Genomic DNA, 27,676 nt, shown 5'->3' with positions numbered 1-27,676 from the left:
AATATATATATATATAAATATATATATATATTTCTACAGAAATATATATATATAAATATATATGTGTGTGTATATATATATATATAGTAATAATTAGTAATAAAAATATTAATATTAATAGCCAGAAATAAAAATAGGTTTAAGGCTCCTAAAATTCGTACTAGAATTGTCCGCAAAGACCCGTGGCGCAGTGGTTAGAGTACTTGGTAAAATCAATTGCAAAAGGGGATATTCTCCTGAAAGTTGAAGATTCAATCCTCCAAGTGTATTTTACGACCGGGCAAAGCCTGACCCCCCCCCTTCAAGTAGTGTTTTATATGAGGTAGATATTGTACCTCACTTGAGTATCTAAATAACGATAGATTAAACAAAGACTAGCAGCGACTTTTATGTGAGATAATGGCTGTAAGAAAAAGAAGACACTCCACACGAGGCAGAAACGAGTGCTTTGAACAGCACATCACTAAATGTGGCAAGAGTACTTTATTTTAGGATGTATATCTTATACACATTATACAGGTAGAGGATTGCGTCAAGAGTGAGATACATTTGGGGAGTGGTAAAATGATTCAACATTTTTTTTTCCATCGACTTTAGCGACAGAATTGATGTAAGTCTTTCATTTCAGTTCCGGGGTGAAAGTCACTCTTTGACGCTTAGAGATATTAAAACATATCAAAATTAAATTTAATATACGCGTGTATCGATGACAATGCTATTTAAAATTCAAGTGTGACAAACAAATGAAAATTGTACTTCAAACTGGCGGGGGGTGGGGCACCCCGCCTTGCCCAGTCGTCTTAATATATTTTAATTTATGCAGATTTATTATTGCACAGCTACAATTGAATATATATATATATATATATATATATATATATATATATATATATATATATATATATATATATAAATATATTTTATAAAGCCCCCCTCTTGGGTAGAGCACTATCGTAAATTATCTTACTCGCTACTTAATTTAGCTGAAAAAATGCGAAGCTCGCAGTTTGTTTACAAACAAACGTTTGAGCCCTCTACGAGTGGCGGACGGATGTTTATTTAAATAGACATTCGGACAGATTAATTTCGACCACCGATTCCGTAGTCAGGGGGTAGAGCTGCCGACTGTCAGGTTCGATCCTCGGCTTGGGATAGGTGTTAGTCTAGCGGCACTGATGAGTTGTGAAACAACGAAACAGGTCTGTATGTCGATGACTAAAAATATATTTTATATATATATCTATATCTATATATATATCTATATATATATATATATATATATACACACACACTTATTTCAAAAGTTTAAATTTAACAAAAATGACTTAGATGCCATCAGCTAGAATCTCTGCTGTTAGGGCTAACCTGGCAGATAGACAAAAAAAAAAGTTTTTTTTAATTAACCGACTTTAAGCAATGAATGAATTTGCACATGCGTAAAACTAATAGAAGTATATTAATTTATTTATTGCGGACTATTATTCTCATCTTTATTAGTTGTTGTTTCACGACGTTTCGGCCAACTATTTCTCTGGCCTTCGTCAGGTGGTAACCGCGACCGATAGGAATTTCGAATCTACTAACTGCATTCTTCATCAATCACTGCCATCCGTAGTTGTTGTCTTCTCACCACGTTTTTAGTCAAGTAATAAATAAACATGGATTTATAAGATCAAAGAATCCAACCTTGATCACCTTTGGGGCCCGTGGCGCAGTTGATAGAGACGTTCAATCTCTACGGTTCCAGATGAGAATTGGCTGAAGATAGCGGTTTCAATCCTACCCAAAGCGTACCAGAGGTTTACTTGGCCAAAAACGTGGTGAGACGACAACAACTACGGATGGCAGTGATTGCTGAGAATGCAGTAAGGAGATTCGAAGTTCCTAATCCGTCACGGTTACCACCTGACGAAGGCCAGAGGAATAGTTGGCCGAAACGTCGTGAAATAACAACTAATAAAGATGAGAATAATAGTCCGCAATAAATAAACTAATATAAGTAATACGTATCTCAATAATGAATTCCAATTAAAATAATTATACAATAAAAGTATGTCGGTTGAAATGAACATTTTGCATTTCAACTTGCCGACATATTATTGTACACATTATTTATCCATCCAAGATTTTATTCGTTATGAACAATCCTTGGTGTACGATTACTACTTCCTGTTAATTTCAGTGTCATGTGATCAGCAGTTTAAGAGTTTATCGGTTAAATATTTAAACATAGAAACACTCACATCTATACACATGTCTACTATTTTATTTATATAAATTGTACAAGAGGGAGCGATCGACTTTACCCGGTCGTGAGATACGCTTAAATATGATATTTTAATTTGTCCAGATTTCGTACATATAAATATAGAGTGGTGATTTCAAAAGTAAAAAAAAGTATTCAGGTGCCACCAGCTAGAATCGAAACCGAAACTGTAGCATTCAAAGCTGATAACGTTACCACTGTACTAACGTGACTCGCATATAGACCGATTAAAAGTTAAAAGAAACTAGGATGAATGTACAAAATGTTTAACGATTTTTTTTCAAGTTTAACCCTTTTTTAGTCCATTAAAAACTATTTTAACCCTTTTTTTAGTCCATTAAAAACTATTTTAACCGGCCAAAGACCCATCAAATAATGGTCCGTAAAAAATCCAATCATTTGAGGCCTCTAGCGCCGCTCTGCGACTTTTCGGAGGAGATAGAGTTTGACAATATGGAGACCGACAGACAAACAGACAGACAGACAGACATATTGTCGTTCCAACGGAAATATGACAGAGCAGCAAAAAAGACATTTTTAACTGAAGCGCAACCCACGGATAAAGTCTCTCAAAATAGTGTGAAGGCGAGTCTAAAAGAACAAAATCTCTCTTCCCTGAACAAATAATGGATTCTCCCTTTTAAAAAAAAAAAAAAAAAAAAAGTAAATAAATAAATAATTTAACTAAAGACATTAAATGAGAATGACATAAAATGTGTACTCAATAGAGTATGACAACTTTGTTGATAAAATAAGTTAAAATAAAAGCTTAACGACAAAACCAAACGAACTCTAAAAAAATAAAATAACAAAAGTGAATTAAAGATACATTTTTTTTATTATTGCTTTTTTTTTTAATGGCGGTTAAACATTGTGCGCCTGCGCAAAATTAATGGAATCTTACATTGACTTTTTTTTAAGTCTGGAAAATTAATTTAATTTTCGCATTTAGAGGGAGGACTCAGAGATTTGGATAAGGTAAGTTAGAATAATTTTTTTTTCGTTTTGTTTTTTATGTCGTTTTTTCGCATCTCAATCTTGTATGTGTGAAAATCGATGGAAGTTATTCTATTTTAGGTTCACAGTTGAAGGCCGCCATTTTTAATTTTAATTTTGTTTGCTCGAAAAAAATTGAATCTCAAATTAATTTCTCCGCTGTGCAGTTTGATTCAAGTATGAACCGCATTAAAACGCAGACTGCTTTTATTTGGGTTTGTTTGTTTGTTTTTGTTTTGTTTTTTTTGTAATTTCTGAATGTACGTATAAATTCCAGGGTTGGTATTACTGTTCACATAGATTCGAAAAAGTTGTCAAAAAACAAATACATAACAAATAAATATCAAATGCAAGATAAGTTACTTTCTACCTAACTGGATATGTTTTTAGTGTTTTTATTAATGTAATATGTTTATTCAGCTTGAAAAACATAGTGTTTGCCGATGTATTGGAAAATTAAAAACTGCGCCCGACTCTCTCTTTAACACGGTAAGTTTGGGAAAGGGAGTTAAAATTAAAAACTAGACAAAATACTGTTAGATCCCCACCGAATATATGTCAGCTCATGTCACGGTAACATATATAGAGCGAGTTTCTAACAGTGTTTTGTCTAGTTTTTTTTTTTAACTCCTTTTCTCAAACTTACCGTGTCAAAGAGAGAGTCTGGCGCCATTTTTTAATTTTCCAATAAATCGGTAAACACTGTATGTTTTTCGAGCTGAAAAATAAATAAAGACGCTAAAACAACATGTCCAGTTAGGTAGAAAATTAACTTATCTTGCCTTTGATAATATTTGTTTTTTTGATAACTTTTTCGAATCTGTGTACAGTAATACAAATACAAATTCCACTTAAAAAAGAACGGTCGAACTACTACGTTATTATATTCATACCAGGCAATGTTTATTTTAGTAGAATTCTTGCATTTAGGTGTCTAGCCGGTCTAGCTTCAGTTTCATCTTTTGTTTGAATGGGGTTACTTAAGCAGAATATGGACAGAGCTCTCTTTTAGGTAGGATTTTTCGAGCTCATTTAAATTTTTACGTTATATTTCGTCGATTAAATCGCTAGGTGAAAGTACAAAATATTAGTGTCCTTATGTATTTTTGGTACCGCTCTGAAATAATGTTATTTCTGAAGCCATTCTTTACATGGGGTGTTTTGTGACTATTCTGTGCTTCCACCTTACAATTTAATAAAAATAAGATCTCGTGAAACTTGAATTTAATCTGAAAAAAAAAAAAAAACTATTTAAAAATAGCGCGGTATCAAAAATACATAAGCACCAATATTAGGCTGGTGCAAAAATAATGTCGTTTTTTTTTTTTTTACATATATATATATATATAGAGGCGAATATTGGCTGAAGAGAGTTTAAGGATACCTTAAACGGGCCTTATTATCGGGCTTGAAACCGACGGTACCAATGATCTGTCTCAACTAACAACTTTCTGTACACAAAATATAAATACGCTCTTACAATTTGGATTTTCCTTTTAATTGAGCACTCTGCTGGAATTCTTTTTCCAAAAAAAAACTAATCATATATATATATATATATATATATATATATAATTTTAAAAAAAAATACATTGTTTTTGCACCAACCCAAGTTACAAAAAGCACATTTGTTCCTGTGTTAAGAATGGATTTCTATATCGTAGTGTTATTTCAACACAATCCCTGTTCTTCGTCACAGGGATGAGATAATGCCTAGAAGGTAGACCCTCCCAGGCATTGCCTCTTCTTTCGGAAGAGGCATTGGTTAATTACCAACCGCCTTTTTGTTTTAAGTTATTTTAATTACCTTCCCCCTATGAGGTTAGACACCAGGTCCGATGTGATTTAGAAAAACTAGAGCGTTAAGATTAACATGCTCCGGCCTACAAAAACTGCCTGAGCAGCCCCGTCCAGATTCTCCAGTAGGGACCCGCATCAGGTGATTAGCAATAAACACTTTCTGAAACAGAAGTTAAAGCCTAGCATAAAGAACAGACTGAGCAGGACTATACGACTCTACTGTAACAAGCAACCCCCGAGCTGATTGTCGAGGACGTATCGCAGATACAAGGTTCACTTGACTTAAAAGGTATACCATCATAAAAATTGTGGGTACTTTTTTACGAGAATACCTAGCGTAGTATAAATATCTCCAACCTTCCCATGTTAATAATGGTTTTCGGAAATAAACACCCTAACCTTATGTTAAGAACGGCTTTCGAGGTTGAGGGTGTTTATTCCGAAATCCGTTCTTAGTATGGGGGAGGTTGGGTGTGTTTATACTACGCTGAAAATACTCGTAAAAAAATACCGCATTGTCTCCTCCGTTCATGGCTATTTTTATACACCATCGGATTGTCCCCCTGGAAACTGATGTTCCCTATCTTCTGATTTTATCGCATCTTTCTACAGTAAATTACCAAATGGGTGGATAATACGGCACTGCTACAGAATTTGAGCATAGTTGGGTGCTTTTTAGGAATAGGTATCCAGAATGGCGATGATAGCCTTTAGAGTTCAGGGATTTGCAGTTGTGACGGAAGCAGTTTCGACAATAAACGGAGAAAGCCAAACTTCATCAATGTGTCCTGTATTTAAAAAAAAAAAAAAATCCAGGTCATCTCCCAATCAGTTGCCTGTGCGTCATGAGTAAATTGATGGAATCTGTTAAATAGAGAAGCAGTCAACCACCTCAGCAAGAATAACCTCCTCAGTGACATGCAATATGGTTTCCGTTCTGCTAGATCTACAGCAGATGTGCTAATAGTTATCTCATAGGATTAGCGAATCTCTCGACGGAGGCTTCCTTAATCGAGTAATTGCTCTTGACATATCAAAGACCTTTGATAGAGTATGGCATAAAGGTCTACTCCACAAAATCTCCAGCTACACGATTCCATTTCAATAAGTAAATCGTTTCTCTCTGGTAGGTTCATAAGAGTGGTTGATGGGCAGAAATCAGAAGATCTCGCTGGAGTCTCTCAGGAGTCCATCATGAGCCCAATTCTCTTCTGATCTACAGCAATGATTACTCATGCTGACAACACTACCATCTATGGCAACACTTCAAAGACCATAAACAACCACGTTCTCTCTGATCTTGATCATGTGGTGCAATGGGGAAAGAGGTGGCAGGTTAATTTTAATACATCTAAAACCAAGCTAACTTTTATTAATGCTCTGATCCCAGTCTTGCATCAATTGAAATGAATTGCTTTCGTCTTGGTGAGGCTCCATGTTTTGACATGCTTCTGGGTCTAACCTTTACTCCTGATTTGAGATGGAACATTTACATCAAATCCGTTGCCAAGGCTGCTGAAAAATTTGTGCGATTATTCTACCACTCCAGTAGATATCTCGCTGCTGATTCAATTCTCTACTAAATAAATAACGATAAAGCAGAGACAGGCTCTTCTGTGAAAGAGGTTGCAGGGAAAAGAAAAGGGCATTCCACCACTAGGCTACGAAGTTTATTTTGAACTCTGTCAAGGCAGGATAAGTCCTTTCTAGCAGCTCCTACCCAGATGTGGTAACAGTACTCATATAAAATATAGAGTACTGGGCAGGGGCTGCTAGAAAGGACTTATCCTGCCTTGACAGAGTTCAAAATAGACTTCGTAGCCTTTTCCCTGCAACCTCTTTCACAGAAGAGCCTGTCTCTGCTTTATCGTTATTTTCATGGCAAGTGCTCGTCTGAGCTCCAATCTATGGTTCCCCCTGACCTGACTTTCACAAAAAAACACTCGTCTAGCTGAAACCACTATTAATAATTTCCCTCACTCTTTATCTGTGCCTAAACCTAAACGTAGATTCCATGAACAAAGATTATTTCTTAGAACTGGACGCCTGTGGAACTTGGTTGGAGAACATGAAAACGGAACAGAGTACAATATGGTCGTCTTCAAGTCCAACGTAAACAAGTTCTTGATGAGCCATCCCCTTAAGTAATACAATTTAACAAATTTCCACTACTAACGATATTGTCCCATTGGCTACTCTACACTCATTAACTCTTGTCCTTGAATGGTCTCCGGCTTTTGATAAGTGGTGACTCCTTTGTAAAAAAAAAAAAAAAAAAAAAAAGTTCCAATCCGTCTATACATCATGACTCGAACTAAAGCTAAAACTTAGGTTAAGAAGATGAAGCATTTCAATGTGTATTGTGTGGAAGTATAGAAACAACGTTGCATGGTACTTGTGTAGGTTAAGGACTGTGTTGTGTTTAGATAGGATTTTCGGGTTTGTATTACTGTACACACAGATTCGAAAAAGTTGACAAAAAACAAATATATAACAAATAAATGTTATCGAAAGTAAGATAAGTTACTTTTCTTCCAAACTGGATATATTTTTCGTGTTTTTATTCAATGTAACATGTTTATTCAGCTCGACAAACATAGTGTTTACCGATGTATTGGAAAATTAAAAATGGCGCCCGACTTTCTCTTTAACACAGTTAGTCTTGGAAAAGGTGTTATAAATAATAAACTAGACAAAATACTATTAAAAACCCACCGAATATGTCAACCTGTGTCACGGTAACATATATTGAGCGAGTTTCTAGCAGTATTTTGTCTAGTTTTATATTTATAGCACCTTTCCCCAAACTTACCGTGTTAAAGAGAGAGTCGCGTGCCATTTTGAATTTTCCAATACATCGGTAAACACAGTATGTTTTTCGAGCTGAATAAACATGTTACATTAAATAAAAACGCAAAAAATTAGCCAGTTAGGTAGAAAAGTAACTTATCTTGCCTTTGATAACATTTATTTGTTATATATTTGTTTTTGACAACTTTTTCGAATCTATGTGTACAGTAATACAAACCCGGATTTTCATTATTTTTTTCGAAATCTTTTTTGTAGATGATAATATAAAATAGTTGATAAAGCCCCCTACCATGTTAAGAATGGCTTTCTAAATAACGTTATTTTAGCGCATTCCATAAACTGCACAATTACCGATTACTTAATAAGAAAACTTACATTATGCAATTCGCAAAAAAAAAAAAAATGCTTCCGCAATTATGTTGCCCTGCTGTTTTTAGTATTTATGCTCTTATGTTACTGTACTGAAATAATAACGTTATCATTTAGAAAGCTATTCTTAACATGAGGAGGGAAAGGTGTTTTGTAATTATTCTGTACTTTCACTTAACAATTTAAGTTACCGGTACTAGTGCACTTATTGACCCGTGCTAAAATAAAAAATATAAAAGCCATTCTTAACATGGGGAGGGGAGGGTGTTTTGTGTCTATTCTGCACTTCGACCTTACAATTTAATAAAAACATATGATAAAACTTTAATTAAACTTGAAAATGTTATTTAAAAAAAGATAGCGCGGATCAAGTGCATTAGCACAAAGATATTGTAAAACTTAAATTTAACTGGAAAATACGATTTTTAAAAAATAGCACCGTAACGAAAGGGCATAAGCACCAAAAATAGCACGGTAACATAAGTGCATAAGCACCCTATTTGTTTTCAAATTAGAGTTTTACGATATCTTTGTTTTAAATTTAATGAAAATACAGAATAGTTACAAAACTCCCCCCTCATGTTAAGAATGGCTTTCTAAATAACTATTACTATTTTAGCACGGTAACATAAGTACAAAAAAAATTAATACATCCAATTCGTTTGGTGAACTTCGTTAACGTTAGCCAGTCTTGAAAGTCTCCGGTGAAACTCGACATTTTTGGCGCAAGTACTGAAATGTTAGTACTCAAAGGTCAAATCGTTGAACTTTGACCCCTTTAACAGCCAAATTTCTGGCCGAAAACCGATCACATCGATTTTCTCAAATCTCAGTACCCTGTATATCAAATTCTGAGTCTGTAGACTAAAAATTGACGGAGTTATTGCGTAGAGAAATGTACACACAGACAGACAGCCGCACAGACACAAAGACACGTTCACTTTTATAGGTATATAGGTATATAAATCGCTTTATTGCAGGTCAATTTTTTGTTAATTTGGAAATTAATATAAACCCCGATAGACGGATGTTTTATTTAGCTTTGGTTATTAAAGCTATTAGGGTTAACAAAATAGGGGAATACGTTACGCTATGTTTACCAAGCAGGACTCGTGCTTATGTAATTGACGGGGTCAAGAAATTGATGCCCCCGCTACTTCTCTCTATCGAAATATTACTTTCTTTGTTTTCGTTTTTTTTTTTGTTTTGTTTTTTGTTTTTTGTTTTTTTTTTTTCAACTAAGGTATAAATTGTAATGCTATATCAAAATTAAATATATAAATAACATTTTAAGGTTAATATTATTTTATAAGAAGAGAGGATAATAGCAATGTATTTACATAGATGAGAGTATAAAGGAGGTACGTAATTTTGCCTATGCATAAACACTAGAAGGATGGTAATTTTTGTATATTTACAGTAAACTTAGAACTAATTTTAAATGCGGGAGGAAATACAAATAAAAGCAGACGCCAGCGTAACAAAATCAGTAGAAGTTAATTTGGACCAAGTAAAGAATATATATCCTGTAGCAGACGACGCCGCCTGGCGGTGCCTGGCGCACATTTCAACTAACACCGGTGGCGCCGGTTGTTTGTAAACACGTCAAATAGCAAACATGATCGAATATTCGCCAGCAATTTTTTTTTTTTTAAATATATTTACAAAACTTTTGAAGATTCAAAAGAAAAAGTATATATTTACAAAACATTTTTTAAAGTAAGTAACAAAACGAACGTATTTGAATAAGATATTTAAATAAATGGGTGTCTCTTTCGGATTTTTGCGACTAAGATTGATTTTTATGTACCGTGTTTTTTTTGGGGGGGGGTTCTGTGTGCGTTTTTAAGACAATTCAATATTTATTCTTTAAAACAGTAACTTCAGCGACAATTAATATATTTTGAAAATAATATTTTTAAATATTAAACTTTGACGAATATTCGCGAGCAAGATTTTTTTTTAATAAGATATTTGAATAAATGGTGTGTCTTTCTAAGTGCGTTTTTTAATATATTTACAGAACTTTTTAATAACTGTTTTAAAACTTTTATAATAACATATATTATGGACTGTTTTTCAAACATCGAAATTTTTAAATTAAAGTTAGTTTTATTTAAAAATAAAAATTAAATAAATAAATAAAAAACCAGGTGTTTTTTGTTTTGTTTTGTTTGTTTTTTTTTCAATTAAATTATAAACTTTATTTGAACTTTCAACAAACTTTTACAGACATAAAAAATAGACTTTATAGATATATTATAATAATTTTTTAAAAATATATTTAATGAAAAAAAATTTTTTATCATTTCATTGTTGAATAAAATTTCAAAGTAATAAATGGCAAAAAAAAAAAAGATCTCGAAAAGAAAAAAGACCGTCTTTTTTTTTTTTAAATAAAACTTTAATTTTAAAATTACGATGTTTGAACAACAGTCCATAATATATATTTCACTATAAAAGTTCTATTTTTGTTTGATAAAAAAAAACAGTCCTTTAAGTTCAAATAAAGACTGTTTAAATAAAACTTATTAAAAAAGGTTCATTCTATACGGTTTGGGCCATTTTTTTGTACGTTTTTAATACAATTCAATATTTATTTAAAGTGCGATGTATGTCGGTGGTCAATGAAGGAAAAATCCTTCTAGGCCGAGGCAATTTTTATGCATAATAAAATCACAAGTGTAAACAATCGAGATTTAAAAAAATATATTATTTTATTCACATATCTTTTTATAACTTTTATTTTTATAAAGATGAAATGTAGTGTCACAAGATAGAAATCTTTTTATAATTTTTATTTAAAAAAAAACACTCAAAAAGGCACCCATTTATTTAAATATCTTTTTATTTAAAAAAAAATCTTGCTCGCGAATATTCGTCAAAATTTAATATTTAAAAATATTATTTTCAAAATATATTAATTGTCGCTGAAGTTACTGTTTTAAAGAATAATTAAATAAATATTGAATTGTCTTAAAAACGCACGCAGACCCCCCCCCAAAAAAAAAAAAAAAACACGGTACATAAAAATCAATCTTGGTCGCAAAAATCCGAAAGAGACACCCATTTATTTAAATATCTTTTATTTACATACGTTCGTTTTGTTACTTACTATAAAAAAATGTTTTTTAAATATATACTTTAAATCTTCAAAAGTTTTGTAAATATATTTTTTTTAAAATTGCTGGCGAATATTCGATCATGTTTGCTATTTGACATGTTTACAAACAACCGACGCCATGTGCTTGTGCCAATGTCAAGGTCGAATCACCAGTGTTAGTTGAAATGTGCGCTAGGCACCGCCAGGCGGCGTCGTCTGCTACAGGGTATCTATTCTTTACTTGGCCCCTTAATTTATACACTAGTATGTCGGTAAAATAAATTTCGCCCAAAAATATCCCGATCGGTTCAGTTGATACTCATTTAAGGATGTGAACGACAAGTAATAAATCTATGCCGCTCCCCCAGCCTCTAAAATTAGATGGTAATCGTTATGATGAGGATCAGTTGTCATGTCGAAAATGTTGCAGAACTTTCTTTTTATTTAAGCTCATAACTCTAGACTAATAAACGATCTCTCTCTCTCTCTCTCTATATATATATATATATATATATATATATATATATATATATATATATATGGCACAATCACGTTGACACACCGGTTCTCACCAGATCACCGAAGTTAAGCAATGTTGAGCCTGGCCAGTACCAGCTAGGTGACCATTTGGGAAGGCTATGCGCTGTATGTACATTCTGGGAACGTTGGGCATGGGACCAGCACCCGCATTCCATAAAGAAAAGAACTCAGTCGCTACAAAAGCATCTACAAAATGTTGTAGATGGCCTATGACCCTTAGGGGCTCGAGGCTATGGATGGATATGTATGTATATATATATATATATATATATATATATAGTTGTTTTTATACCTACAGACTCTAGAATTTCATGCTTATGCAATCATCTGTGTAGGAAGCAATAATTACTGCTGGTCCGAAGATTTGAATCCAGCAAGCGTCATCCTATAAATAAAGACCTGGCCAGAGATAGGTTAGTTTGGGAGTTAATTTCTGAAGGCCATCCAGCACATTCCAGTGTGTGACGATGAGTATGTAGTACTGGTACTCTCTCAACATAAATATTCACGGCTAGCCTAAAAGGCAGCAAAATCCCACACCTTCTGTGTAGATAACCCCCTCCAATAACAGAAAGCCTTCTACTCTGAAAGTTGGTATTCTGTGTGTCCTGAGTAAGCTAGCATTCTACTCCCAGGCAACAAGCAACTAGCACAAGTATTGAGGGAAATTAGGTGTAAATGTGAAGTCAGCAGGCATGCATAGTAACCAGTAGCAGGAAGTTGTAATGTTGCATATATATATATATATATATATATATATATATATATATATATGGGGAAAATATGCTTGTTCAATTCTATTTCACTATTTATAGCGATCCTTTTATGGATGAAGCTCTGTCTGTTAAATTTACTACAGAGCATATATAAATAGATGACAAAACAGTTGTATTCTAAATTCCAAGATGTTGTTCATCTTACCATTGATTTCTTTGAACATGTCAAAACGTCCACTTTTGTATCAGTTTCGTAAAACAGAAACAATCACAATTATGTCTATTTTAAATGTTTTCCACACAAGACTTCTCTGAAAAATAGGAACTTTTTAATTTTTAAAAGAAAACAAAAAGAAGTGGGAATGACCACATAAATCTGAAAAATCTTTGTTGTATTTAATTCTTATATTAAATCCGTTTTGATTTCCGCAATTAGCAGCCACTCTTGCAAAGCTGTTTAATTGATGCATAAAGGAGAAATGCTTTCCATCTTGGAAAACCTCACTAGTTTGCCCGGTATTTTAAAACGCTGCAAATCAATCTCCTGCATCTCCGTACAGACGAATCGGTCTTCTGTGTATCATGAGTATGGTGCTGATATACTGACTGGAATTCCCTATTTTATACATGGTTTCCTCTCAAGAGCAATAGCCTTTTGACATATCAAAGGCGTTTGATAGGGTTTGGCATAAAGGTCTACTTCACAAGATTTCCAGCTATGGAATCTTTTCTCTCCAATAGACTTTGCAAGTAGTTGTCGATGGGCAGAAGTCTGAAACTCAAAATATCAATGCTGGCATGTTTCAAGGATCCATCCTGGATCCAACTCTCTTGTCTTCATCAATAATCTCCCAAAACAAATTCTAAATTCATTCCTCGACATATATGCAAATGATACTACCATCTATGACTACACTACTGCAGAATCAAGAATGCGCTTACCTTCCCTCTCCACCATTATGGACCATTTAACTAATTTTTTTTTTTTTTTTTTACAAAGGCATCACCACATTTCAACATATTTATTCAGTAGCAATTAGTGGTATGCTAATTGCCATTGGACCAGCCTACAATTAGTCAGGGATGGTGGATTGTTCTATTTTGAGGTGCCTGATTGTCTAAACATGCCAGGAGGGGCAGGTACACTCTACAAATGCCAGCTGCTCTGGCATTCAGGGTTTTTACTGTTCTAGACCTCTGCCAGGAACTATACTCTGTCAATTATCGCATCCATTCAGCACAACATCTTCATTGGATTAGCTGGCCCACCCTAGCAATATTCTCCAACTTCAAAGATCTATCGGAGTTTCTCTCTTCCAATCTTGAGCACATGGTGTAATGAGGCAAAAGGTGGCTGGTTTAATTTAACGCATCAAAAACCTGCCTTTTCACCATAAACGCTCTGATCCCCACTTGGCCTCAATTCCTCAATTGATATAAATCGCTTTCGTCTCAAAGAAGCTGTCTGCTTTGACAAGCTTCTGGGTCTGATCTCCTCTCCTGACCTGAAATGGAAGACATTTCAAATCTGTTGCCAATGTTGTTGGAAAAATGGTTGAGATCTTCCTACTAGTTCAGAAGGTATCTCACTCCTGACCTGTATGAGAGGTACTTTCTAAAATGGAGTGTTGTTGCCACGTCTGGGGAGGAGCTACTCAGAGCATCCTTTTCTTGCCTTGACAAAGTTCAAAATCGGTTACAAAACTTACTAGTTGATGCCATTTCCCCTTCTCTGCAACTTTTTTTTCCACAGAAGAGACGTTGCAAGCCTATGTCTGTTCTATTATTATTTTCATAAGTGCTCGTTTGAGCTTCAATCTACGGTCTCACCTTGCCAAATCTTCACAAAAATGAATAAACACTTGTCTAGCTACAACCACTATCAACAATTTCCCTCACTCTCTATATCAGCCTAAATCTTAACACAAAATTCATGAACAGAGCTTCTTTTCTAGAACTATCTACCTGTGGAACTATGGTCCACTGATCTGCTTTCCAGCTGACTACAATATTGTCGAATTCAAGTCTAATGTAAACAAGTTCTTGTCAAGCCGTCCCCTTAAATAATCAAATCATACCGAATTCAACCAGTAACGATTACTATACTGTTGTCTGGTGACCAAAGTACACTTATTAACCTGTATCCTCGAGTGGCCTTCAGGCTTTGATAAGTGGTGACTCCCTTGCAAAAAAAAACGTACAGAATATAAATGTAATGTTAACAAATACCTTGCTGCCCAGCGCCTCACCCAGGTTTCCTCTTATAAATCTGGTTCATATCACAGTAGCCTGATTACACTTCAATGGCAAATTCTTTTTAGGATGAATAAAACTTTTTAAAAATTACAATCTATTGACATCGATTAATTTTATGAATATTTGAGCCAGTGCGTCAACCAATAGTCTCTTTTCTATTGGGCAGGGTCCAAAATATTCTCTAATCCCGCACTGTCACCCAAGCTTGTTTTAATAGCACTTTTAATTGAATGTTCTCCGAACTCATAGCACCAAAGGAAGTGACAGTCATGTGCACACATTGTGACTATGTTTGGAAATGAGACTTAGCTAGTGAATGTTGAGGACATGAGTTGCATGGAGAGAGATCATGGAAAAATAATACAATAGGTGTGTAATGTAAATTTTAGAGACAGACTTAGATCTGATGACAAATGTGGAAATTTTTTATCAGTTTATTCAAACTGGAGATGGGGCATCCGATAGGATGCCAAACATTCACCCACTTTTTTATTTTTTTTATTTTTACTCATATATTCCAACCAAGAGATTTTTTTTTTAAGATTCTGACTTTCTTTTTGAGTGCAATTGTTTGAATCTCTTCTACACTTGGTTTACCTGGGATATTTGCCAGGAAGTTTGTTTTTTTTTTTGTTTTTCTTTTATGAGTCCAGTTGCTCCTATAATTCCTGAAATAATAGAGATCTTTCTAAGATTCCAGTTTATTTTCATGCCGTACATAAGATATTGGTATTTCGTTACCTTTTCCCTTTCAGCTCTGTTTAACCAAGCATCATTTGGGGACACTGACTTCTACTAAGGTTGCTTCTTTCTCCTTCTTGTCCCATATCACTATGCCACGTTTTATGGCTCCATTTTTCTACGTGTGTAGCAGTTGTGATTGCATAGTCATAGTGGATGGTGTATGATTTATTTCCAAATGTTTTCTTTTTTCTTTCTTTTTTTTTTTGTGCAAATGAATCTTCGCTTATCAAGGCTCGGAGGCCACTCGAGGATAAGGGTTAATGGGAATACGGTCCCACCTTGATCAATGGGATTATAGCATAAGTAATCATAAATAGTGAGAATTTTGTAAATTGGATTACTTAGGGGGGGACGGTTCATCAATAACTTGTTTACGTTGGACTTGAAGATAATCAAATTGTCGTCAGCTGGAAAGCAGGCAAACTGAAGAGTTCCACAGGCATGCAGTTCTAAGAAAGAAGCTTTGTTCATGGAATCTATGTTTAGGTTTAAGCACAGATAAAGAGTGGGAAATTATTGATAGTTGGTTTTGGCTAGACAAGTGTTTTTTATGAAAGTTTGACGAGGAGGGGAGCATAGATTGAAGTTCAGACGAGCACTTGCTATGAAAATAACGATAAAGCAACGTCTCTTCTGTGAGATAGAGGTTGCAGGGAGGAGAAAAGGGCATCCCCCACTAAACTACGAAGTCTATTTTTAACTTTGTCAAAGAAGGATAAGCTGCTTCTAGTAGCTCCTGGCCAGATGTGGCAACAGTACTCTGGCATATATCCACAGAACTTGCTACTGTATTCGATATTCAATATTTTACAGATTGTCGAGTGGAGATATTTACACACTCCATTGTGTAGCACTGTATAGTAGCCGTCACCCAGCAGAACTTTAGAGTCCGATGTCAGATGGCTCACACTGTCTACTTCTGTGTAGCAGAATCTGCACTTGCTGTCATATTCTTAAAGGCATCGGTATGGAGCTTTGTGCAAAACAAGATATTTTGTTGGTTTGGCTACATTGAAAGAATGGCTGAGTTAGTAAACCTAGAACAGTTGAAGTAGCAGGGTCGGTTAACAGAGAAATGCCAAGGAAAACGTAGGAGGAAAGGATAAGGATGGACTTGAAAGACCTGGCCAGAGATAGGTTAGTTTGGAAGTTAATTTCTGAAAGCCATCTAACACATTCCAGTGTGTGACAATGACTATGTAGCACTGGCACTCTCTTGACGTAAATATTCATGGCCTAACCTGATAGGCAACAAAATTGCACACCTTCAGTGTAGATACCCCCCTCCCATGACAGAAAGCTTTCTACTCTGAAAGTTTCAAACTGCTAGAATTTGAAATTCCCCTTCTGTACTAACATGCAAAAGTTAAATACTGTACACACAATAACCTTTATCCCCGAGTGGCCCCCGGGCCTTGATAAGTGGTGACTTCCATGTAAAAAAAAAAATGTGAAGACATCTCGCTGCTTAACTCCCTACTTAGTGTCACTCTAGGCATGGTTCCTCATGCATTAGGTCTTGGTAGTAATGTGCCTTGTTTGAGTAAATATGAGCTTAAAAGAAAAATACAGATTAGAACCCCAGGATACGGTGGCCCTAGAATAGTTTTTTTTTTTTTTCGGCCCCTGGTTATGGTATTTTCCCCGCCTTACGGTGTTATTTATAATGTTATTTGATTATATACATGTGTATTATATACTGTGCTTTTTTGTATTTTGTTACTAATTTTTAATGCCGTATCCCGGGGTTTTCTTATAATTATGAAATTTTGTAGATGGTCCAGGCGTCTTTTTTTGCTGGAATCTTTTATTATAATAAAGTCGTATTCCTGTCTGTTTGTTTACAATTTGATTAATATATACAAAAGGTACACCGTTTCCAAAAATAATTTGCATACTGAAAACGGACATTTACATTTATATTCAAGAATGATTTCTATATAAGCTATGTATTCAAAGCGAATCTACATTCAAAGAATCACGTCATTTGGATTAAAAAAAATAATTAGTACTTGTACAGTTTAATCAAGACATTAAAAAATGAAAATATCGAAAAAAAAGGTTATATTATACATATCCGTTATGGATCGAAGTTCTCCGGAAAAAAAATGTCACTTAATTTCACCAAGTAATTTTTTTTTTTTTTTACAGCAAAAAAAATTGTTATGATATCGAGCAAAAGGTTTGATTTTTAGGAAGAAAATCTAGTATTAAAGATGGGAAGGGAGTGTCGGCACTTTAAATTGAGTTATCTTCCCGTTGCATGTTCGAAAAATTCAAAGATGGCTGACTTTAACATGCTCTCATAAAAACGTGTTTGTTCTGCTCTAAAAAAAAAAAAAAAAAAATGCTCGATCAAATTAAGTGAAATTTTTTTTTTCGGAGATCTTCAATCCAAAACGGATACGTACAATATAACCTTTTTCCGATATTTTCATTTTTTTAATGTCTTGATTAAACTGTACAGGTACCTAATAATTAGGTCCATGTTATTATTTGTGGTAATAAAATTGTCTGCATTGTTCTGTTCAGAAATGTTATTTAAAGATGATTTATTTATTTTTAATTTATTTATCAACAATTATCAGACTATGCCAGTTACTTTTAAAAATGGAAGTAAGTTTATTTAAGCTGTGAGAGTTATTTGCCCTTTAAGCTATTTCCCATTAAATTCTCATCAGCGAAAATTGAGGTATTTTATGCTCTCATAAATTCCAACATGATTTCAAGAAAATTGTAAGAAGTTAACATATTCGATGTGATATTAAATCCTCCACTCGCCAATATGTTTTAACCTGACAACTCTGTACATATATATATATATATTATGGGAGCCCTCTCCACCCCAACACATATATATATATACACACAAATATACACGGTGCTAGTTGGCTGTGGCCCCCAAAAAAGGGTTCATTCGCCGTTTGGAAGGTCTTGTTTTTAATACTTCAGGGAGACAAGCCACCCTCCTCACCAAACAAGTCTGGTGGAGGAACCAGTTTAGTCGCTGGTGACCCGACCATGAGGCAGGTAGTACTGGGTTACATGGTACTAGTAGCATATGACATGACCTGCCGTGAAAGCAGCCTTTCTAGAGAAGCAAATCTCTGATTTAAAAAAAACATAAAGCGGGAGACCAGTACCCGCATTAAGCTGGTCTGCAGTTTAACTTGTTGCTGGCTATCTTGCTCTTGCTTGTTGCTGGATCTCAACATTTTGAATAGAGAGAGAGAGCGACTTAGCTGTCAGACAAAGCTAAAACTCTGGAACATCATCTTTGTATAGATACTTCCTCAGGCATTTGGGCTCATGGACATTAAGTGTCTGAGGGAGCGGCACTTGTCTGACAAGACGTTGCAATCATCATCGCCGCATATATATATATAAATATATATATATATATATATATATTACAATAGAAAAATGCGAGCATGAAAAGTAAAGGACTAGTTGTTACAACTGGAAAAGGACAAGATATTCTAGTAAAGAATATAATAAATTTATAACTTAAAATATTGCAGCATTAAGAATTGATTATATAATGTTATAAATTGCATTTAAAAAAATATCTTAATGCTGCAATATTTTAACTTATAAATTTATATCTTTTTACTACTTTTCTCTTCCAGTTTTAACAACTAGTTCTTTACTTTGCCTTTTAAGCTTAACCATATAAATTTTCATGCTCGCATTTTTCTATTGTAATCTATGATTTTTCCAGGCTTCCAATAAATTCACTTTTTCTGTTTAATTTGTCTTATCTTTGTGCCTTCATAAACACATGTAATAACGATGTACGGCTCGTCTGCTTTCAATAAAATCACCCCCCCCAAATTATCTCCCTTTCATGCTTTCATTCTCTCTGTTTCGCTTGTTACTTCTCTTTCCGCGACAGCAGTGAATTAGTAGCAACAGTAGTCGCTGGAGCGGCGTGGTTTCTATGGAAACCAGTCATAAAAAACGTCGCTCACCTCCTTACATGTTTTTACGATTTTGACCACCAGAAGATTCATCATAACTTTTATTTTACTGAACGAAAATTGAATTTTTTGTTTTCACAGTATAGCTGAGGTGGTGATCAATAAACTGTAATAATTGTTTGAAATTTGGCCAAAAAACGAGTGAGCGGTGAAGCTTTAAAGCAGTTCTATATGACTAAAACTGCCACTTAACCATACATAATATACCTATTTACAATGCCTCCCCACAGGACAGAGTTAGGCACCAAGGTCGTTTTTTAACATGGAGAAAAGGTACAAAAATAAAAATTGTCTCAGTCGTGAAGGATTGCTCCTCCACAGAAACAGAACAAGAAATGGAAGTGCCGCATCTGAAGAACAGATACGACACTTTGATCTTAGCCAAAAGGCCAAGTTTTGAAAATCTAATAAACAAAGGATGCTGTTATGATAAATATAAACGTTCAAAATTATATATGAATACAAAAAAATGTTTACCAAAAAAATGTTTACCAAAAAAAATGTTTACCAAAAAAATGTTTACCAAAAAAATGTTTACCAAAAAAATGTTTACCAAAAAAATGTTTACCAAAAAAATGTTTACCAAAAGAAATGTTTACCAAAAAAAATGTTTACCAAAAAAAATGTTTACCAAAAAAAATGTATAATAAACTATGTTGTTTTTCTTACTTTACGAAACAAAAAGAAATTTAAAATGAGAAACGTCATTAGTTTTATATAAAAAAAAATGTCAATACTTGTGCAGTTTGCGGTATGGGCTGAAATAATGTTATGTTTTTTTTAGAAAGCCATTCACTTAATAAGCTATGTATTGAAAGGGAATCTATATTCAAAGAATAACATCATTTGTATTAAAGAAAATAATACTTGGTACTTGTACAGTTATTAAACTGTACAGTTATTAAACTGTACAAGTACCTGATAATTAATAATGTCGTATCCTGGGGTCCTACTGTAATTATGACAGTAATATGGTTAAGCTTCATAGACTACAATGAATGGGGAGGGTGGCTTTTTAACTATCTTGTACTTTTCTTCTACGAATTTAATAAACAAAGCTAAGTGATCGAATATAGTTGAGGACGACTCTAAGGCCCCTTTTTCATTAGCTGCTATACCGAGATGTAGGGGAAGGCGCTACTCCATTACCACTGTTACTCCACTTGCCCTTGATCTTCCTCGGATAATGCTGAATGTTTAGTAAGAGAGAGATCAAGTACAATCTTTCAAGACTTTGGTATGACTTGAGCAAGGATTGAACCTGGACTCCTAGTCTATTAGTGAACGCTCTTACCATTATGTCATTTTTTTTTTTTTTTTTTTTTTGATAAACAAAATAAAAATTGAATTCATGAGGTGTCTTCAATAAGTTTCCAGACTTTTTCGGGTTTTTTTTTTGTGGGGAGGTTTTGTGCTTTTCTTTTATTGATAGTGAACACATGAAACTCTTGTCCTCTTCAAAGTAATCTCCTCCAGCTTCAATGCACTTGTTGTAACATTCTAACAACTTAAGTTAAGCAACGATGAGCCTGGCCAGTAACAGATGGGTGACCATTTGGGACTTCCAGGTGCTCTCCGCATATCTCTGCATTGTTTCCAGTCGTCCTGGACATCTCCTTGCCACTGGACTCGAGCAGTGCCGATTCAGGAGAGGTGTGGTTGGGTATTGCGCAACCCTTGCCTCATAATTACACACAGATGCCCCATACAGAGGGTATCCTTTTGTCTTTCGAGACCGAACGGAGCGATCAGTATATATGTGAACTCCTTCTCGCCAACATCACCATCTGTACAACTCTTAATTTAAACCATAGTTTATGACGTCAACTCTCCACATCTATGCTCTCTATCGACTGTAAAAAAACTTTGACTAATAAACGCAGCATCAATATATGCTGCCGAAATTACCACTGTCGCTTTGTCTCTTGGCCTTGTCATGAAAAGTAAACAAAAAAAATTAACACATTCAGATTTTTTTAGCTGCCTTTAAAAGCACTAAAAAACAAAAAAAAAATATGATGGGACGCATAACCATTCAAGTACTGAACAAACTACGTCAACTCATAAATATTAAAGAAATAATCTTATTCTGGACTTTATGCAAATGACAGAACTGATAAAGAAGCAAAGAGAAAAAAAAAAAAAAGGCTATCACCAAAATACCATACATAGAATACAACCCCCAAATTAAACAGGTCCTGGATATGACCTTAAACTATATCCGATGGTGAGGCCCCACCTTGCGGGCCTTGGGGAGTGTGGAGCCACCCTGTAATTGCCCAGGTCCACTCTGACTTGGAGTGGTAGTACCTGTTAGGGTCCCAACTATGGGTTAAATAGAATCCGACTTAAAAAACAAATATACTCCATTAAAAATCGTTCCTCAAAATAACTAGATTCGGCATTAAATAACCTGAAAAAGGTTGATATGCCGTAAAACAACCAACCAACCAAATTAACTAGAATAGCATAAAAAATATCAACTCTAAGAGGAAAAACAAAGTTGTATTAAACCGATTACATACAGGCCACACTCGTTTAACGCACTTTTACCTACCGGAACGTGCTGAACCCCCATTATGTATAGCAACCCAGGAAAAACTCGCTGTCAAACATATATTACTGGAGTGTGCCGACTTTCGTTCGACCACCCTTAAAGATCTCTTCAATAAAATAGAACCAACCAAGATAACAGACTTTCTGAAAGCGATAAACATATTCACCAAAATATAAACTAACCTCCCAAACTTGGTACACACAATTACACACAAAAATTTCTACAAAATCGGCATGATCTTAAATGACCAGGAAGCAATATGAACCCCTGTTTGAAAACTTTGAAGACATAGAATACGATTTTTTTATATTGAAGGGCAAATCTAGATGTCTTATGTGCTTCAGACTAAACATGAAAAATAATATTAGCTACTTGTATTTTCTCTACCGCTCTCCCTCGACCCAAGACTGTACCCTAATAAACAAAGTCTCTGACAGCATAGATATAGCACTCTCCCTCGATACTAGCGCACAAGTACATGTATTTGGTGACTTTAATATCCACCTTGGTATCTTCTCTACCTACACAGATGCAGCTGGTAGCACAACACACAGCTTTTCTTTATCTCATTCCCTATCACAGATGGTTACATTTCCGACGTTTCCCAAACCAGCAAGATCAACATGCCTCACTTTTACTTCTGTTTCTGACCACAGTTCCCTATGATTGTACAACGAATGCCCACAGCCCACTCGGGAATGTTGATCATGCTGTGATAATGGTAGAAATCGCCCTAAATTCTCGACCCAAAACTGAAGACCACTGCTCAAAACAACGAGGTATTACAAAAAGGCTGACTGGGATGCCCCATGGAGAAATATCTTTTTCTCTTCCAGTTGAACAGTGCGCAAATGATACCACTGAATGGTTCAAAACTGCAATTAAAGCACGTTCCCACACGGAAATTCTATAGCAAGTCCCACTTTCCCCAATGGTTTACCTCTGCTTGTGCAGCTGCCATTGCTCAAAGGCAGCATGCATACCGCAGATTCAACTGACATAAGTCCAGTTCAAACAGACAGAAGTATATAGAAGCTAGAAGTAATTGTAAGAGAGAAATAGTGACAGCTAAGACAGAATACACTGAAACCACCAGAAAATGCATCGAAGCACAGAAATTAGGAGCCTGTAACTTTTGGAAAATCTACAACAGTGTAGTAAATAATGAGCTGTCAACGATTCCCCCACTATCAAACGATCATGAGATTGTTTGCATGGCAACCGAGAAGGCTAACGTGCTTGCCAGTCAGTTTGCCTCTAACTTCACATTGGACCCGGCACACCACTCCTTCCCTGATTTTCCTTTGCGGACAGACGCCACACTAGATGATTTGAAAATCACCCCTTCTCAGGTACATGGTATCATAAAAAACCTAGACACCTCAAAAGCATGTGGATCTAATCTGATCCCGGCTATGCTATTAAAAAAATGCTCCACTAAGGTTGCTCCAGTTCTCTCCAAACTTTACAACGAATGTCTCAAAGAATCTTGCTTTCCTGACTGCTAGAAAACCGCTTCTGTGGTACCAGTTTTTAAGAATTCTGGCGAAAGAACTGACCCATTGAATTATCGCCCCATTAGCCTTCTCCCACTTTTCGCTAAAATATTTGAGTCCTTATTAATCAAGCTCTAGTCCATCACGTTAGAGTTGCTAAACTCCTGACCGACAATCAATATCGATTTAGGCAAGCCCGTTCCACAGCAGACATCCCAACTGTAATCTCTGAATGTATATACTGTTCACTGGACAAAACAAGGGAGGGTGGAAGGGTAGCCCTCGATATATCTAAGGCTTTTAACAAAGTATGGTATGATTGTCTTCTAAGGAAAATTAGATCATATGATATCACTGGAAGAATACATAATGTAATTAAATCCTTCTTAAGAGAAAAATCCAGGTTGTCTTCGACGGTCATACATCTCACTGTTTGACCACCAATCAGTGAGACAGACTAAAATCTCGCAGTAGCTTCATCAATATAGAGGAAATCGATCCCAGGCAGGCTGCCTCCTATAGAATGGAATGATGGCGAGACTATAACAGCAGGAATAAAAATGAAGCCCTACCAGACCCAAAAGAAACACTCCATCAGGGTTCAAACCTTGGTAGAATAAACTGGGTGACTCTAAATAGAGCCAGAGCCAAAGAAGGCAAAACAAAAGACAATCTCCACAAGTGGGGCCTAGTCACCTCACCTTTATGTCCTTGTGGAGAGGTACAAACGATGAACCACCTTAGGGAAAACTGCCGATTGAGTCCTCATTGCTCAAACCAAGACCTTAAGGAGGCAAACAGCACCGCCATGCGATGGGTTAATTTCTATTGCAATATGATATGATGATGATACATCTAAACAATATGATATAAATGCGGGAATACCTCAGGGGTCTATCTTTGAACCTTTATTATTCTTGATATTCATAAATGACCTCCCTGATAAAATTGTCTCTGGGATGGGTATATTTGCTGATGACACCACTCTATAACAAGCACGAGGAGAAAACAAATGAACACATGTCTAAGGAAATGGCAGAAACACTAGAGGAAGACCTCCAATCTGTAGTGGAATGGGGACAAAAATAGATGATCACATTCAATGCTGCCAAGACTAAACTTGTTTCCTTCAATAATTAGAAGAAACCTTCTCTTCCACTAATAGCTGGCCAAGAACACATTCCCCAAAAGTACTTCCTTTAAACTCCTCGACCTCACGTTTACAGGGAACATGAACTGGAATAGATGCATTGAGAGCATTGCCAAGGTTGCTGCGAAGAAGGTGGGCTCTCTTTACCGTGCTAGAAAACTACTTACACCTGAAAGTATCCTGTACTTCTATAAGGCCATTATTCGCCCATGTATGGAGTACTGTTGCTACATTTGGGCTGGTGCATCTGCTACTTGTCTCTCACTTTTTGACAGGGTTCAAAAGAAAGTCGCCAACCTGATAGATCCTGAACTGTCATCTAGGCTTCAGCCTCTGTCCCATCAACGAAATATTGCATCCCTCTGCCTGTTCTACAAGTACTTTAATGGTGAATGCTTTGACGAACTACAAGCACTTGTACCCCATTCGACATGAACACCCCTGACAAACCCAACAAGCAGCTAAATCCCACCCCTTCACAGTAGGTGTAAAAAAAGCTTTCTACTCCAATAGTTTCTTCCCCCAGAACTGCTAAACTTTGGAACTCGCTTCTGGGATTCTGCATTCCCAACTGTACTGACATGCAGAAGTTCGCCACTCCTCTCCCTTCATAATACCCCTGCAACTTATGTCGTGATAGTAGCGTAATATTTCAAAGTGGCACTGTGCCTTGTTTGGGGTGAAAATGTAATTTAAAATAAAAGTCTCGTCTGGCTAGGATGTAAGAGATAACTAGTGAGGAGCTGTTCACTGAGACATATCAGGGAGTTTATAGGATACAGGAATAGCCTTTGGACACCTCCTAGATGGTTCACAAAATCTTTTCTCTGTCCGTAAAACCAATGAGTTGAACCATTAAATCCTTGAGTTTGCTTTACAATCAGTGCGACTGCAATACACAAGGAGCTGATGATGCCCCATCCGCCATACTCGATAAACCTCACACCTACCAACTACCACTTTTTCAAGCATCTTGACAACTTTCGAGCAATAATTTTTTTATTTGAGCCGAGATATATTAATCTGAATTTAAAAGTTCAAAACCACGAGAACTTCCTTGTCAACCTGATAGATGGTAACTAATAGTATGGTTCACAAAATCTTTTCTGTGCCAATAAAATTGATGAGTTGAACCATGAAATTCAATCAGTGCGACTGCAACACACAATGAACTGATGGTGATTAAGTGGTTAACGACACAGATTAACAACCTGAATGTGCCGGGCTCAAATCCAGTTTGTTCCACAAACATTTTCACTTGAGGATGTTAGCAACCTTCGCGTGGTTTCTCCTGTAAGTACTCGATGTATTTCTAGAAAGAATTTTGACTAGAAAGTAACACAACCCAGAAAAAGGGACATGTTTATGTAGCTGAGTGGTATAAACTAGTGTAATAGAGTAAGTTGTCTTAGTGAACGGGTGTTCGTGGTCGTAGCTGGTGATAGGCTTAAGCTTGGGCTTTAAACTAATGTTTCAGAGTCTCACCAGGCTGCTATACCTGTCCGTATTTATGGCATACACCATCTAATTATATTCTTGCATGGAGGAACTCTGATGTATTCATTCTAACTAGAAAGATATCAAAGAAACGAATGTCAACCATAATCGTCTGATTCATGAAAAAAACTAGCAAAAACCATTGCAGTACACGTGAGAACAAATAATTCAACATAATTGGACAAGGCATAAAGCCACTTGATGTTAGGAGTTAAACAAATACTAAATACTACTTTATGGTCAAAATCTAACCACCGATCTTTGTTAGAGAAACTGCAACATAGAAAACAGCAAATTTTCCCTCTTTGTCAGAATTATCACTCATGGAACGTGAGGAATAAGGGAAACTAGAGTTATGAGGCTGCTGGTCCATTTTCTATTCTCCTCTATCTCTGATGTGACTTGGCTCTCATTTGATTGTGGTGGTGGTGATGATGATGATGATCTCTGATCATCTAGTGATTTGGATTCTTCCAGTTTGTCGTCTTGGATTAGGAGTGCACCCGCTTGTTGAGCTGAAAATAAAGCTTTCAAGAAACCACATGATCTCTTTCTAAGGTTCACAGGTTCATTCGACTCTTCAGAAAACATAAACTGAGCCGTGAAAGTCACCTCATTGCTTTTCGGCTCTGACATCACATCTTAAAAAATTCTATAACCTAGAATGGCTGGGAAAGGAGGCAATTAACAATGGTGTATTAAGCTGATTGTATATTTTTCAAACATGCTCTGACCTCTGCAATCTGTCGAAACCTGCTTCGATAAGTTTACACAAAAATAAAATAAAATAAAAATAACCGTCTGAATTGTAAATGCTTGGCCAGAAAGGAAAATTAGATGTATGTGTTCGTGATGGAAATTTTTTTTTTTTTTTTTTTTTTTTCATACGAAACAAGGCATATTGCCACTTTGGACGTTAGGGGCAATGCTACATTTCAATTTCTTGTTCTCTGGCAGTGGAGGAGAAATCTTTCTCGACCGAGACAGTTTTTATTTTTGTTCCTTTTCTCCACGGTAAAAAACGACCCTGGTGTCTAACTCTGTCCCGTGGGAAGGCAAAGTGAATAGGAACTATATGAGATCGTGTCTAACATGGGATTGTGGTTAGTTCAGTGGATAAATTAAATTTACATTTAAACTGCTGCAGGAAACGGGGAGGGAATTCCAAAGTCTAACAGTCCGAGAAAAGAAACTAATAAAGTAGAAGGCTCTTCAGTATTTCAGGAACCTCAACAGAGAAAAGGTGGGATTTTGCTGTTTGTCGAGTTAGTTTAAAATTATGTATGTCAAGGGGGCACCAATGCTAAAAGTTCATCAGAGCACATTACATTACAGTACTTGTAAACAAAAAAAAGGGGGCACATGGATGCAAAACCGTGACGATGAGACAGAGGT

General features: G+C 35.6%; 1 long non-coding RNA gene across 1 annotated transcript in view; it reads left to right on the top strand.

Annotated features, from left to right (window-relative positions):
• The first annotated feature begins 2,998 nt into the window (after window positions 1-2,998).
• LOC145293764 (uncharacterized) overlaps window positions 2,999-27,676 on the top strand; it is a 210,240-nt gene continuing 185,562 nt past the window's right edge. Inside the window, exon 1 of the long non-coding RNA XR_013869764.1 lies at window positions 2,999-3,244. This is a non-coding gene — a long non-coding RNA (uncharacterized LOC145293764). The remainder of the gene's footprint in view (window positions 3,245-27,676) is intronic.

The sequence above is a fragment of the Euprymna scolopes genome, chromosome 15, assembly GCF_053919585.1.
Source record: "Euprymna scolopes isolate OS-2025 chromosome 15, ASM5391958v1, whole genome shotgun sequence".
Classification (NCBI taxonomy): Eukaryota; Metazoa; Mollusca; class Cephalopoda; order Sepiida; family Sepiolidae; genus Euprymna; species Euprymna scolopes.
This window is presented reverse-complemented; position numbering and strand designations above follow the sequence as displayed.